This window comes from Myotis daubentonii, chromosome 13, assembly GCF_963259705.1.
Source record: "Myotis daubentonii chromosome 13, mMyoDau2.1, whole genome shotgun sequence".
In the NCBI taxonomy this organism is placed as follows: Eukaryota; Metazoa; Chordata; class Mammalia; order Chiroptera; family Vespertilionidae; genus Myotis; species Myotis daubentonii.
The window spans coordinates 18,850,954-18,864,447 of NC_081852.1; the positions used below are offsets into that span (position 1 = coordinate 18,850,954).

A 13,494-nucleotide genomic window follows, 5' to 3' on the forward strand; every position below is an offset into this window, starting at 1 on the left:
GTATATGGATTCAGAAATTAAAATTAAAATGAAGATTTATTTACAAAGATGGTTTGCCCAACTGCAATTGTAATACTGAAAAAATTAGAAAGAGTAAAAATGTTAAACAATAGAAGAATAATGAAAATGAATGATGTTATATAGCCACCCAAAATGATAATTGGAAGACCAATTAATGACACTAGAAAATGTTAAAAATATAATAGTGAGTGGGGAAAAAGGATATAAAATTATAATAGAAATAATTTCAATTAATTAAAACTTTACATATATAGAACAGTTAGCTATGTTCTTTAAAAATGCCATTGTCATGAAAGAGAAAGACCAAGGAACTGTTGCAGATGAAAGGAAATCAGAGCTATGACAAGAAAAGACAATGTATGATCCTGGATTGGACCTTGGAGTAGGAAAACAAAATAGTTAGGAAGGACATTCTTTTTTTTTTCTTTTTAAAAGATGTTTTTTAATGATTTTTTAGAGAGAAAGAAACATTGATTGGCTGCCTTCTGCATGCCTCCCATTGGGAATTGAGCTCACAACCCAGGTGCAGCCCAGGCATGTGCCCAAATCAGGAATTGAACCAATCAGTGATCTCTCAGTGGGTGGGACGATGCTCAACCAACTAAGCCACACTGTCCTGGGCTAGAAAGTACATTCTTGAGAGAACTAGAAAAATTTGAATATGTACTATGGTTAGGCATATATATGGGAGGGAGGGAGGGAGGAAGGGAAGAGAAAGGGGGAGGAGAGAAAGAAAGAGAGAGAGAGAGAGCTCAAAGCATAGGGAAAAAATTTAATTGTACTGTTCTTATGACTCTTCTCTAGGTTGGAAATCATTTCAAAATAAAGAGTTAAAACTGTACAGAAAAAAATTGCGAGAAAAAAAATATGTTGATTTTAATGTTTTCTTTGATGTTTATTTTTCATTTTCTACAATGAGCATGCGTTATTATTATAGCTGCACAAATTTTTTAAATCACTTAAAGGTACTTTGAAGTACATAATCCACAACTCATTAATCTGTCAAATTATCTATTTTGATATCCCATATTTATAGAGATCTTATAAACCTCCAAGATAAATTATTTTTAACATTTTATTAAATGATCATTATAAAATAAATTAGAACAATAATTTTCAACTGGTGTGCTTCAAGAACTTTTAAAACATGCAATAACTCTTTAGTCAGGGGCACTGACTTCTTTCTCCCTAGATTGCCAAATAATTAAATGACAACAAACAACACATAGCTGTCTGGTGTGAATACCCTGTCTTGAACAATAAATATATAGATTATATAAAAAAAAGTTGCAGCTTACTGGTCACGTCGCATAATAAGGTTGTCTCTGATTGGTTAATTCTTGGTAACAGAAATCTTTATATACAAGAATAGGCTCCTGATTTTTTAAAAAGTCACTTTGGAACAAGAAGGAATAGATAATTACTATTATGTTGTTTTATTCCTGTTTTTCTTTTTTTTTTTTTAATCAATCAAAATCATACCTATTTTTTTTTTTTGTCAGACTGACAAAAATATATTTTTTGGTGTGCCACAGGATTTTAGTAATTAGTTTATATGTGCCATGAGATAAAAAACAGTTAAAAACCACTGAATTAAAGACTAAATACATTTTTAGTTACTTTCCTAAGATTTAGAGGTACCATAGGTAAGTAATCAAATCAGTTTGTCCATCTACCCTTCTACTTTTCTACCTTTTTATTGAAGACATTCTATTATCTTATAATATCGGTAATTTTTAAAGGCTTTAACTTGAAATTGATCTAGTTCTGAGCAACCTTTCTCACATTACCTACTACACAGAGAGTTATAGGGAATTTGATAATGAAATCAGTGACAACTTATGGGTATTTACCTGATTGTTAAAAGAAAAAAGGAAAATAAATGAAAATCCTGAGCTTAGCTCATATATATCTAAGTGAGAGTACCTAAAGAAACAGGTGAGAATATTTCTAGAAAAGGCTTTCCCATGCACTTGCTGCACAGTAAATTAACACATTAAAATCACATTTTTAAACACAACCCAGTCTCATAATTCTTCCACTTCCACTTGTTATTTAAAAAATAGCACCAAGTACCATTTAGTTTTGATAACATTGCTTAGGTTTCCATCTTTTACCCATTTTGTAGCTGTCTAAATGTCCCCAACAATAAGAAAAAGTTTTGTTAATTTTGTGGTATTCCTTGTGGTACTTTTCTGGGTTTCATATAAGAAATATAAATACTGACTTCAGCATAAAAAATGTGAAGTTTATTTATGAAGTAAATGGAGTTGTGAATTCAGAATATCCCTCCTAGAAGAGGTACGAACTGAAGAGGTCATTTTTGAATTAATACTATGCTGAGAGAAAGAGAATGTATATTTCCTCATGTTGTAAGGAATTAATTTTCTAAAAACTATCAATCCAAGTTGGCTTGGTGCTATAATAAAGTAATTCTAATTATCAAATTAAAAATTATATCTTAATTTGAATAAATAACTATGATTATTATCCACTCTATTAACCAATGTCTCCATGTTTAATAATTTTGTTCAGGTCAATTACTGAAATCATACATTGCTTCAATATTAATTACTCATTATAGCTCAAAAGGAATAGTGCTTTAGCAATAAAACTAGAATGGGAACACCATATATATTTGGCCTTGAAAATAACGCAAATCCTATGAGCAGTCATACTGCTAAATGAACATTAGAATACCCTTGCAAGAATAAGGGATTAAAAATAAATTTTGATCAGCTCTTGAATACAGAAAAAGGAGATAGATTTAAGTCTTCTGTTTCTTAGGTAGCAAAATGTGATAATAGGGAGCTCAAGTCCCTTGGTCTTCCTTCTCTACACTATGTATTGAAGCCAGAGAGGAAGAGGGCTGAGAAAATGCTTTTGGTAGAAACCAAAGTCCTTGGGTTTATTAAATTAGCACAAAGTTACCACAAAATTGAGGCCCTTAAAATTATTCACATTAGCTGGGATACCCAGTCTGGATCTGAACTCCATATGTAAAAACACATTAGAGATTCCTATTCTGGAAAATATTGAGAGGAAAGAGACTGTGATAAATAACTGACTATATAAAAGCAACGTTAACATTCTCGGCAACTTTAGAATACCTAGTGCAGAGCACCGTGCCTGACAACATATATGTACTATAAATAAATTGTCAAATTAAAGGACATTAAATCTCTAAGACAGTACCTTAAACTAAAAGGAAAAAGCTAAAATAAAATTTCAGTTATATTCTTTTAAAAATCTATCACCCAATAATTTTGTTTTTATGTTGACTAGTTTACCAAAGCACACAATTTGGGTATTATGAAAATTGTGAAGAACATTTATTCTTTTATATTTATGTCTGTGCTCAAGATCATATAGATTCTATTTTACTTGCTTTGCATTATAACAGAGAAAAGTAAATAAAAATTGGAGTAATCATATCACTGCCTTGTTTTTATATAGCCTTTGTGTTTCTGAAATCATATTCACATATTTTACTTAATACTGACAAACCAGAGTATGCCTATTACCACTTTTCAGATGAGAAAATTTAGGGCTAGACAAGTTAAATGGACTTGTCATTGCCACACAGCTTAATTGGCTAACAGATCAGAGGTCCCATGACTTTAATAACCATATCATACTAAAGAGTACTACGTCTAGCATACAGACAAAGCATTAATATGCATCTATGCTATTAACTCTTTTTTATTATTAGTTAAGGTATTACAAATGTGTATGCTATTAACTCTTAAGAGGCTGAGTGGAAATGATAAAAATTTGGAAATCTACTGTCCATAGTGGAAACCAGGACCAATGTAGATGAATAAGCCCCGGATGCCATACTTCATGATATTCTCCAAACTCAGGAAAGGTGATAAATGGAAACAACGTAAATGTCCATATACAAGAGAGTGATTGAATAAACTATATTACATTCACACAATGGGATACAATGCAGATATAAAAAAAATGAAGATTTCGATGAGCTTTTGTGGAATGATTTCCAAGATATACTTAAGAAGAAAAAAAACCTAAGGTGCAAACAGAACCTATAGTGCCACAGTTCATGTTACAAAGAAGGGGATATAAGATATACAGCTTGCTGCTAATTTGTGCTAATGGAAATAAAGGAATGTGAGCCAGAGCCAGCTCTTCTTCGAAGAGAATTCCAGTTAATAAACACAGCAGAAATTATGGAAATAGAAAAATCACCATTTGGCAAATACCATTTTAATTATTGGAGGCAAGAATCATCAATAGATGCTAAAAGTATGGGTAAAAATATAATGAAAGAACAAAATTATTACATTCCCTTGTATTTCCCCACAGGATACTTATTAATTAAATTACAAAGGAAAAGATAGTACCTTTAAGGTGCACGAACTGGGTCAACATCTCAACCCAGTGATCAAAGTTAATAATATCACCAGTAAACTGAAATCTTGATATATGAAGAAAGACGCAACAGCTTTTATAAATATTCCTGCCAACACAACATTAATTATGAGGAAATATCAGTCAATTCTACCTTGAAGGACATTCTACAAAATAACTGACCAGTACTCTTCAAAAGTGTCTAATCATAAAAGACACAGAAAAACTGAGGAATTATTCCTGATTAAAGAAACTAAGGCAGAAGGATAACTGCACTGGATCTGGATCAGAAAAAGAACATTAGGAGTTTTCCAAATGTGGACATTTTATATAACTATTGTAGAATCAACAAAGCTAAGAAATTACTCATTGATAAATACTATTAACTAATCTACAGAACCTACATAAATTTTGCCAATTTTCCTCCTAATGTCAAAGATGAAAAGCACAGAAAAAAATTGAGCTGAGTCAAAAAACAGATTTTCTAAATATAGACCAAAGCTCCTTCCAGGATCATGTAAATGTACAGGTTTTAGTCGAATTCATAAAATAATTTCAATATTAAGAACATTTTTAAGTGCATTAAAGAACTTCAAATATTAACTCATTACTTTTATAGCATGTCAGACTAGACAAATTATACTAAAATAGTCACAAATTTGTAGCACAGTAACTGAAACAATCAAATAAATAAAAAGATTAATTGAAATACTGAATAATGTGAAAAGGCATTATTGCATAACACAGGATTATCTCCCTAGCAATTTAAACCATTTCAAATTATAGGGCTTTTTAGCAATCATGGTTGGTAATTTGGGGATGATTTAAAAACCTTTCATCTTTAGAGAGGCAATGTAGTTGGTAAGGAGGCGGGGGACATGAAGGGAGTAAGAGAGAAAGGCTATGTTGGTGAAGATCAGAAGAGAAAAAGAGGGAAAGAAAGAGAGTTAAGTAGAAAGTAAGGGAGATGCAAAGCACATAGTTAAAGAGCCTTTGGCTCAGAATCCTTCCCGCAGCACATCTTTACAATATTGCACTGACTTTACAAGCTTCCCTAGTGCTACAGTGAATCAATCTCTCTCAATATCTCTCTCAATATCTCTCTCAATCTCTCTCTCTCTCTTCTCTCTCTCTCTCTCTCTCTCTCTCTCTCTCTCTCTCTCTCCTCTCTCTCTCTCTCTTCTCTCTCTCTCTCTTCTCTCTCTCTCTCTCTCTCTCTCTCTCTCTCCTCTCTCTCTCTCTCTCTCTCTCTCTCTCTCTCTCTCTCTCTCTCTCTCTCTCTCTGTAAAGTATATCAGAAAGATCCTAAGAAGAAAGTTGAATCCAGGAGGTAAGCAGCAATCCGATGATGCCATTGACCCAAAATAAGTGAAATTTCGTTATCCTCAGCAGATAATACAAATATGCCAGAATTTTATAAGAGTGCCATAGTTTTTATTTTTATTTCTTTGGAGGGGTTATGTATCATCTCTGAAAACAGGTCTGTCTATATTATAGACTTCTCTTACTGCTTATAGCAAAGAAAGAGAAAATGGAAAGGACTATATGAGCAGTATCAGGAAGGTGATGTCCATTTTTCAATGAAAGAAACAAGGCATTTTTTAAAAAAGAGGAATTACCATTTTAGATAGAGCCCTATCCCCCACATTCACGTTGGGAATATCTTGATACTGTTATCGGTAGGAAACTCTCCTCGCCACCATAGGTTGCTGGTGGGAGTGGGCTTCTTGTGATGTCCTGAGAAAAAGAATTTTGACACTTGCACAGGAGGATGAGATATTGTAGAAAGCTTTATTTCTATGGAATTAAATCTGAGTTCCCAAGGTCCCATTTCCCTCTGTCCACCATGGAAGAAGTGTAGCTGTGATTTCAATAGGACTAGAACTAAAGTTCTTGTCCAGAGTTTTTGCTCCATGTCGGGGCACAGTATCAGGCTAGTTTAGTTTGTGTTCCCAGTCTTAGTCCATCAGTCCATTGTGGGTGGGGTCCACGAGGCAGCTTGCATTGCCCACCCTCTCTGAAAAATGATCTCTGTTCCAAGGTTTGACTGACAGGCAACTTCCTTTACCCCAACTTCACTGCTCAACCGCCCATCTCCCCTTTGTTCAGTCCTTTCCCCTAGTAATCTGTAGGAATGGAGCTGGGGAGTATGGAATTGCAGCTTCCTGCTGAAGCTGCCCCAACCAAATGACCATGCTTATTATGTCTGGCCTCCTCTTTTGCCCCTTTCCTATTATTAACTAGAGGCCTGGTGCATGAAATTTGTGCACCAGGAGGGTGGGGGTAGGGGCGGTCCCTCAGCCCAGCCTGTACCCTATCGCAGTCCAGGACCCCTTGCTCCGTACTGTCCGCCTGCTTGCTGCTCCTTACCGCTCGGCTTGCTGCTCCTTAGTGCTGCCGCGGAGACGGGAGAAGCTTTCGCCACTGCCACTGGGCTCGCCAGCCGTGAGCCTGGCTTCTGGTTGAGCAGCGCTCCTGAGGGAGCACATGACCACCAGGGGGCAGCTCCTGAGTTGAGCATCTGCCCCCTGGTGGTCAGTGCACATCATAGCGACCGGTAGTTCTGGTTGCTCCGCCTTAATGGTCGCTTAGACTTTTATTATATAGACTAGAGGCCCAGTGCATGAAAATCGTGCACGGGGGGTGGGGGGGGTTGAGGGGGAGACCCTCAGCCTGACCTGCACCCTCTCCAATAAGGGGAGCCCTCTCCAATCTGGGACTTTCTGTCCGTCTTTGCAATCATATGAGCGAATTGTCTGAGACCCCCAATCCAGTTTGGTTTGTTGCTCACAGAAAAATAAAGGCTTTTTTTTTCTTTGCTACATTGGTAGAGATTTCCTGGAAGTTTTAGGATATCTTCCCTTTAATTTTTCCTAGACACTCTGATTTTACTTATGTCTCTCACCTTTGCATTCCCTCCATCCCCAACTGCAACAGTAACTTGCTCCAGGCTCACTTGTGTCTAGCTCTAGGCGATCCGTCTGCCACCAGAACTACGATTCCCAGCATTCCTGGTGCTCCCTGCACTCTGGGCTTCTGCTTCTGGTCCTGGGGCTCTCACCAAAACTACTAACCCCAGAATTCCTGGTGCTCCCCACGCTCTGGGTTTTCCCCGACTGAGAAAGCCACATCTCCACAAGCTGCCAGCTCTCCCACTCTGCTCTGTGTATGCAAATTACCTGCCATCTTTGTTGGGTTAATCGGCATACTCCTCATTGGCTGGTGGGTGTGACTGGTGGGCATGGCTTGAGCGTAGTGGAAGGATGGTATTTGCATGTTTCTCTTTTATTATATAGGACTAGAGGCCCAGTGCATGAAAATCGTGCACTGGGGGGGGGGTCCCTCACTCAGCCTGCACCCTCTCCAATCTGGGACCCCTCGGTCAATGTCTGATCGGGCCTAAACCAGCAGTCAGACATCCCTAACAATCCGGGACTGCTGGCTCCTAACCGCTCGATTGCCTGCCTGCCTGATTGCCCCTAACCGCTTCTGCCTGCCTGATCACCCCTAACTGCCCTCCCCTGCCAGCCTGATCTCACTCCCAACTGCCCTCCCCTGCTGGCCAATTTGGTTCTGAATGGTCGGTTTCTATGCTAGTCAGCATCAAAAGCTCTGACTCCTAGGCAGCCATTGGCTCCTCACACTTCAACCAGATTTGGTTCTGATTAGTCAGTTTCTCTGCCAGTCAGCATCTCTGGGCCTATCAATGGGGCCTGATCAGAAAGGCGAGGCTGATCAGCAGCCCCGGTGGAGGCCTGGAGAGAAATGGAGGCGTGGCTGCTAGAGAGAAAGAGAGAGGCAAGTGCTGATCAATAGCTGCCACAGAGGCTATGGATCAGACTCTGCTTCTCTCTTCAGGCCTCTCTCTGGGTCTGATTTGCAGCCCCCTCAGCAGTCAATGCTGGGTCACCACGGCAACCCAACGCTGACTGCAGGACTGACTTCCAGTTAGCTGAGCTTCCGTTCCTGACTCCTGACAGCCCCAGGGTTTTTATATATTAGGATTAGCTAATTACAATGGTATCAATACAGTGAAAAGAAAAACCATCTCTTCTGTCAGAATATGGATCTAGTGACAGATCCTAGCTCTCTGAAAATGTTTAGAAATCATGTATCTTAAGGAATTAGATTTGAAAAAAAGATGTAAAAATTCAAAGAATTTCTTTGAGGATAAAATGTGCATAGACTTGAGAAAAAAGTATTTCCAAAAATTAAATATAATAACTTACAAAGAACAGAAACTCTCCTAACTAAAGAGAGAATATCTGAATTGAAGATATATGTATGTACAGCACAAATCCATATTGGGCACATATAATTTAAAGATTTACACAGATTTTCATACTAAAATAGCAAATGACTTCCATTAAACAGATGTACAGAAACTGACAAACTACTTCAGATAAAAGTTTATTAATGATTATTTATAATTAGAAGCACTGTTGCTATTTTCAAATTATTCATTTTTATACTGTCTTTTAAAATATAATCAATGGCTATTAGAAAGATTTAACAGTATAAACAACCAATGTCAATTAAGTCTCTCCCATTCCAGAAAAGCATGTAAAAGAAGAAAAAGCTAATCTATTCCATCTGGTTTTGTAAAAAGATGATTAGGGCCCGGCCAGTGTGGCTCAGTGGTTGAGTGCCGACCAGGAGGTCACGGTTCAATTCCTAGTCAGGGCACATGCCCAGGTTGTGGGCTCCATCCCCAGTAGGGGGCATGCAGGAGGCAGCCAATCAATGATTCTCTCTCATCATTGATGTTTCTCTCTCTCTCTCTCCCTCTCCCTTCCTCTCTGAAATCAATAAAAATATATTTTTTTAAAAAAAGATGATTAGGGTTTACATATAAGGAGATAGAGCCATTATTCAGGTTTAGAAAACTTGGATTCAAATACCCAAAGTCAATTTTATGTTTCTTTCAAAATGTCCTGATGTTTCATGTAGCATTCCTGTTTTTGACTGTACATCACTGTCCTCAACAGCAGCAAAAATGACCACAACAACAAACTGCAGAATTTGTTCATTGTTTTGTAATCCATTCATTGATAAAATAAATATTTTTCAAACAGTTAAAACAACTCAAGAAGGAACCAGGAATTTCAATTTTCCTGGAATGTAGTAGAGATTTTTAACATACTAAATCATCTGTAGGGTCAATAGGTTTAAAACTGATTTCCCTGAAAGAAGATGTACAGTGTGGGAATATTGTCAGCAAAATGACCAGTGAAACAGAGCGATGTATAATCTTTATAAATAGAAATCATCTGTGAGATTCAGAATACTAGGTCCATGAGGGGGAGTTTTATCTAAAATGTATCATTCTTAATCTGTATGAAATAATTAAACTGAATTCTTCTATCTAATTTTCAAGCGGTATTTTACTATTTAAATTATCTTAAAGTGCATTGTACTGGTGATGTGACGTTTCACTGTGCAATTAAGTGGTAACTCTAGACAAAGCAGTTATTATCATGAGATAATTGACCTTATTTGAGAGCTAAGCATCCTGAGGCAAAGTTGAGTGTACTTAATCCTGGCAGGTTAATTATCTAGCCATTATGGAACCTTGAAAGGTATTACTCTTAAGAACCATTTGTAAGAACCTATTTGCAAGATGATGCTATTCAAAAAACGTAATTTAATAAAAATGAAAAACAAGAAGAATAACCAAGTTCTTTAGTCATGTATTACCAGGTAATGACTGCAAAGCAGCTTGCATTAGCAGGCATCAATGGATATAATTACTTGCATGTATAATGTCCCTTATTTTTTTAAAAATATGTTTTATTGATTTTTTACAGAGAGGAAGGGAGAGGGATAGAGAGTTAGAAACATCGATGAGCGAGAAACATCGATCAGCAGCCTCCTGCACACTCCCCACTGGGGATGTGCCCGCAACCAAGATACATGCCCTTGACTGGAATAGAACCTGGGACCCTTGAGTCCACAGGCTGATGCTCTATTCACTGAGCCAAACCAGTTAGGGCTATAATGTCCTTTATTAAGCTGATTACATGTGAGTCTAGCTAACAAATGGTTGTGGCTAAAATGAAATGTTTTAAACGTTGAAGATGTCAGAAACAAATTAAAAATAAAATGTAACATCTAAATAATTTATATACTAAAGTAGTTTCAAAATAACCTTAACAAGCCAAGCAATAAATTCAGATGTGCAGTTTAAAAGTACAAAATGCAATGTAACAGGTTACCAAGAATTTTTAATTGGGTCAACCTGTAAGTATGTTTCTATGCATTTCTACATTTCAGTTAAAAGTAAACCCTGGCCAGTGTGGCTTAGTGGTAGAGCGTTGGTCAGTGCACCAAAGGGTTGCAAGTTTAATTGCTGGTCAAGGTTATGTACCTGGGTTGCAGGTTCCATCCCTTGCCCCAGTGGGGCACATGAATGAGGAAACAATCTATGTGTCTCTCTCACATCAATGTTTCTCTCTCTCTTGCTCCCCCTCCTTCCCTTTCACTCTTTCTAAAAGTCAATGGAAAATATATCCTCGAATGAGGCTTAACAACAACAACAAAATGTAAACCACACAGATCAAAATCACAATGAGATGCTATGTCACTCCCATTAGGACAGCTATTATAAGGAAAAGGAAAATAACAAGTGTTAGCAAGGATGTAGAGAAATTGGAACTCTCCTTCATTGCCAGTAGAAATGTAAATGGTGAAGCTGCTGTGGAAAACAATTTGGTGGTTGTTCAAAAAGTTAATCATAGAATTATTATCATACTGAGGGGGGAGTTCCCTCAGCCCGGCCTCTGGGGAGCGGGCCTAAGCCAGAAATCAGACATCCCCCGAGGGGTCCTTAGTGCTGCTGCAGAGGCAGGAGAGGCTCCTGCCACTGCTGCTGTGCTCCCCAGCCATGAGCCCAGCTTCTGGCTGAGCGGCGCTCCCACTATGGGAACGGCACTGACCACCAGGGGGCAGCTCCTGTGTTGAGCATCTGCCCCCTGGTGGCTAGAGCGCATGATGGTGACCAGTTGTTCCACCATTTGGTTGATTTGTATATTAGCCTTTTATTATATAGGATTATCATACTAGAGGCTCAGTGCATGAAATTTGTGTACGGGGGTGGGAGGGTGTCCCTCAGTCCAGCTTGCACTCTCTCCAATCTGGGACCCCTCAGGGGATCGGGCCTAAACTGGCAGTCAGACATCCCTCTCACAATCCGGGACTGCTGGCTCTTAACCACTTGCCTGACTGCCTGACTGCCCCTAACCACTCTGCCTGCCAGCCTGATCACCCACAAACCACTCCCCTGCCAGCCTGATTGACGCCTAACTGCTTCCCTACCCGCATGATCATCCCCAACTGCCCTTCCCTGCCGGTCCAATCGCCCCCCACTGCCTTCCCCTGCAGGGCTGAGGGGACTGGGGGACTCTGGCTAGATGAAGTTGGATGCTGCGGGGATTGGGTGAGGCAGGGCTGAGGGGATTGGGGGACTGAGGCTGGATGAGGCCGGGCTGAGGGGATTGGGCGCCGCCATCTTGTGGCTGTGGGCACAGCCATCTTGCGAGGGCATGATGGTCAATTAGCATATTCCCTCTTTATTAGGTAGGATGTTCCAGTGATTCTGAGATAGTACAGGAACTTTAACCTGAGAATGGAAAAATACTAGGTGGCCAGGAAGCCAAGTTAAGGCCAAGTGGCCAGAAGATGTCAAAACCACTGTTCCACATGCACAGAGATGATCAAGGTGTGGCCACTATACGACCTTACTGGAGTGGCGGTAATAAGCAACACCAACGTTTTGCCCCATAGCTTAGGCAAAATATTTGCCAAGCAACCGGACAGAAGGAGGAAGTAACCCTATCCTGACATGGAAAATTCCACTCCCTGAACCCTTCACAAGCTCACTTTTTTTGCACAAGCCTTCCTTTCTGCACAAGCCCACCTTTTCATGCAAGCTCGCTCTGTCCCCAGCATATAAAAGCAGCCAGGCAGAGCCAGCCCTGAAGCCAGATCAGAGGATCTTCCTTTACTCTGTGCCGTCTCCCTTATACTCCAGCATTAACTTTAATAAAATCTGTCTCAAAACTTCTCGATTTCTATCTTGGGGAACTCAAGAACTCCAATGCCAGTAACAATTCCACTTGTAAATATATACCCTAAAGTCCTGAAGGCAGGGACTCAAACAATACTTGCACATCAGTGTTCAAAGCAGCATTATTCACAAAAGCCAAAAGGTGGAAACAAACTGAATATCTATCAAAAGATGAATGGATAAACAGTGAAATTCTGATATATGCTATAATATGGATGAGCCTTGAAAACATTATGTTAAGTGAAATAAGCCAGACACAGACAACTATTATATGATACTACTTATATGAGGTACCCACAAGAGGCAAATTTATAGAGACAGACAATAAAATAGGGGTAATCAGGGACACTGTGAAGGTGGGGAATGGGAAATTATTGTTGAACTAGGGGCCTGGTGCATGAAATTAGTGCATGGGTAGGGTCCCTAGGCCTGGCCAGTGATCAGGGCTGATTGGGGCCTTCCTTCGTCCCGCACTGCCCCCTGGCGGTCAGCGCACATCAGAGAGTGGTTGAACTCCCAAGGGGACAATTTGCATATTAGCCTTTTATTATATAGGAGTAGTGGCCCAATGCATGAAATTTGTGCATGGGGCTCGGCCCTCACAGCCGTGGCGGCTTGCCTCGGCCTGAGGCAACTGCGGCGGCTGCCTCAGCCCTTGCAGCTCCAGCTTCATAAGGACATTGGGCCTAATTAGCATATTACGCTTTTATTATTATATTATACTAGAGGCCCGGTGCACAAAAATTTGTGCACTCGGAGGGGAGGGGCGTCCCTCAGCCCGGCCTGTGCCCTCTCGCAGTCTGGGACCCCTCGGGAGATAACGACCTGCTGGCTTAGGCCTGCTCCCAGGTGGCAGAGGGCAGGCCCAATCCCTAGGTGCAGCGCCTGGTCGGGCTCAGAGCAGGGCCCATCAGGGGGGTTGGGGCTCCGTACCCTGTCACACACTGAGCAGGGCGATCGGGAGGTTGTGATGCCACCCTCAGTCACGCTCAGGGTAGGGCCGATTGGGGGGTTGCGGCCCCACCCCGTCACGCACA

The 13,494-nt window shown here is 39.8% G+C and overlaps 1 protein-coding gene across 2 annotated transcripts in view; it reads right to left on the bottom strand.

Moving 5' to 3' along the window:
- ADK (adenosine kinase) overlaps positions 1-13,494 on the bottom strand; it is a 501,435-nt gene that overhangs the window by 138,282 nt on the left and 349,659 nt on the right. The window lies entirely within an intron of this gene.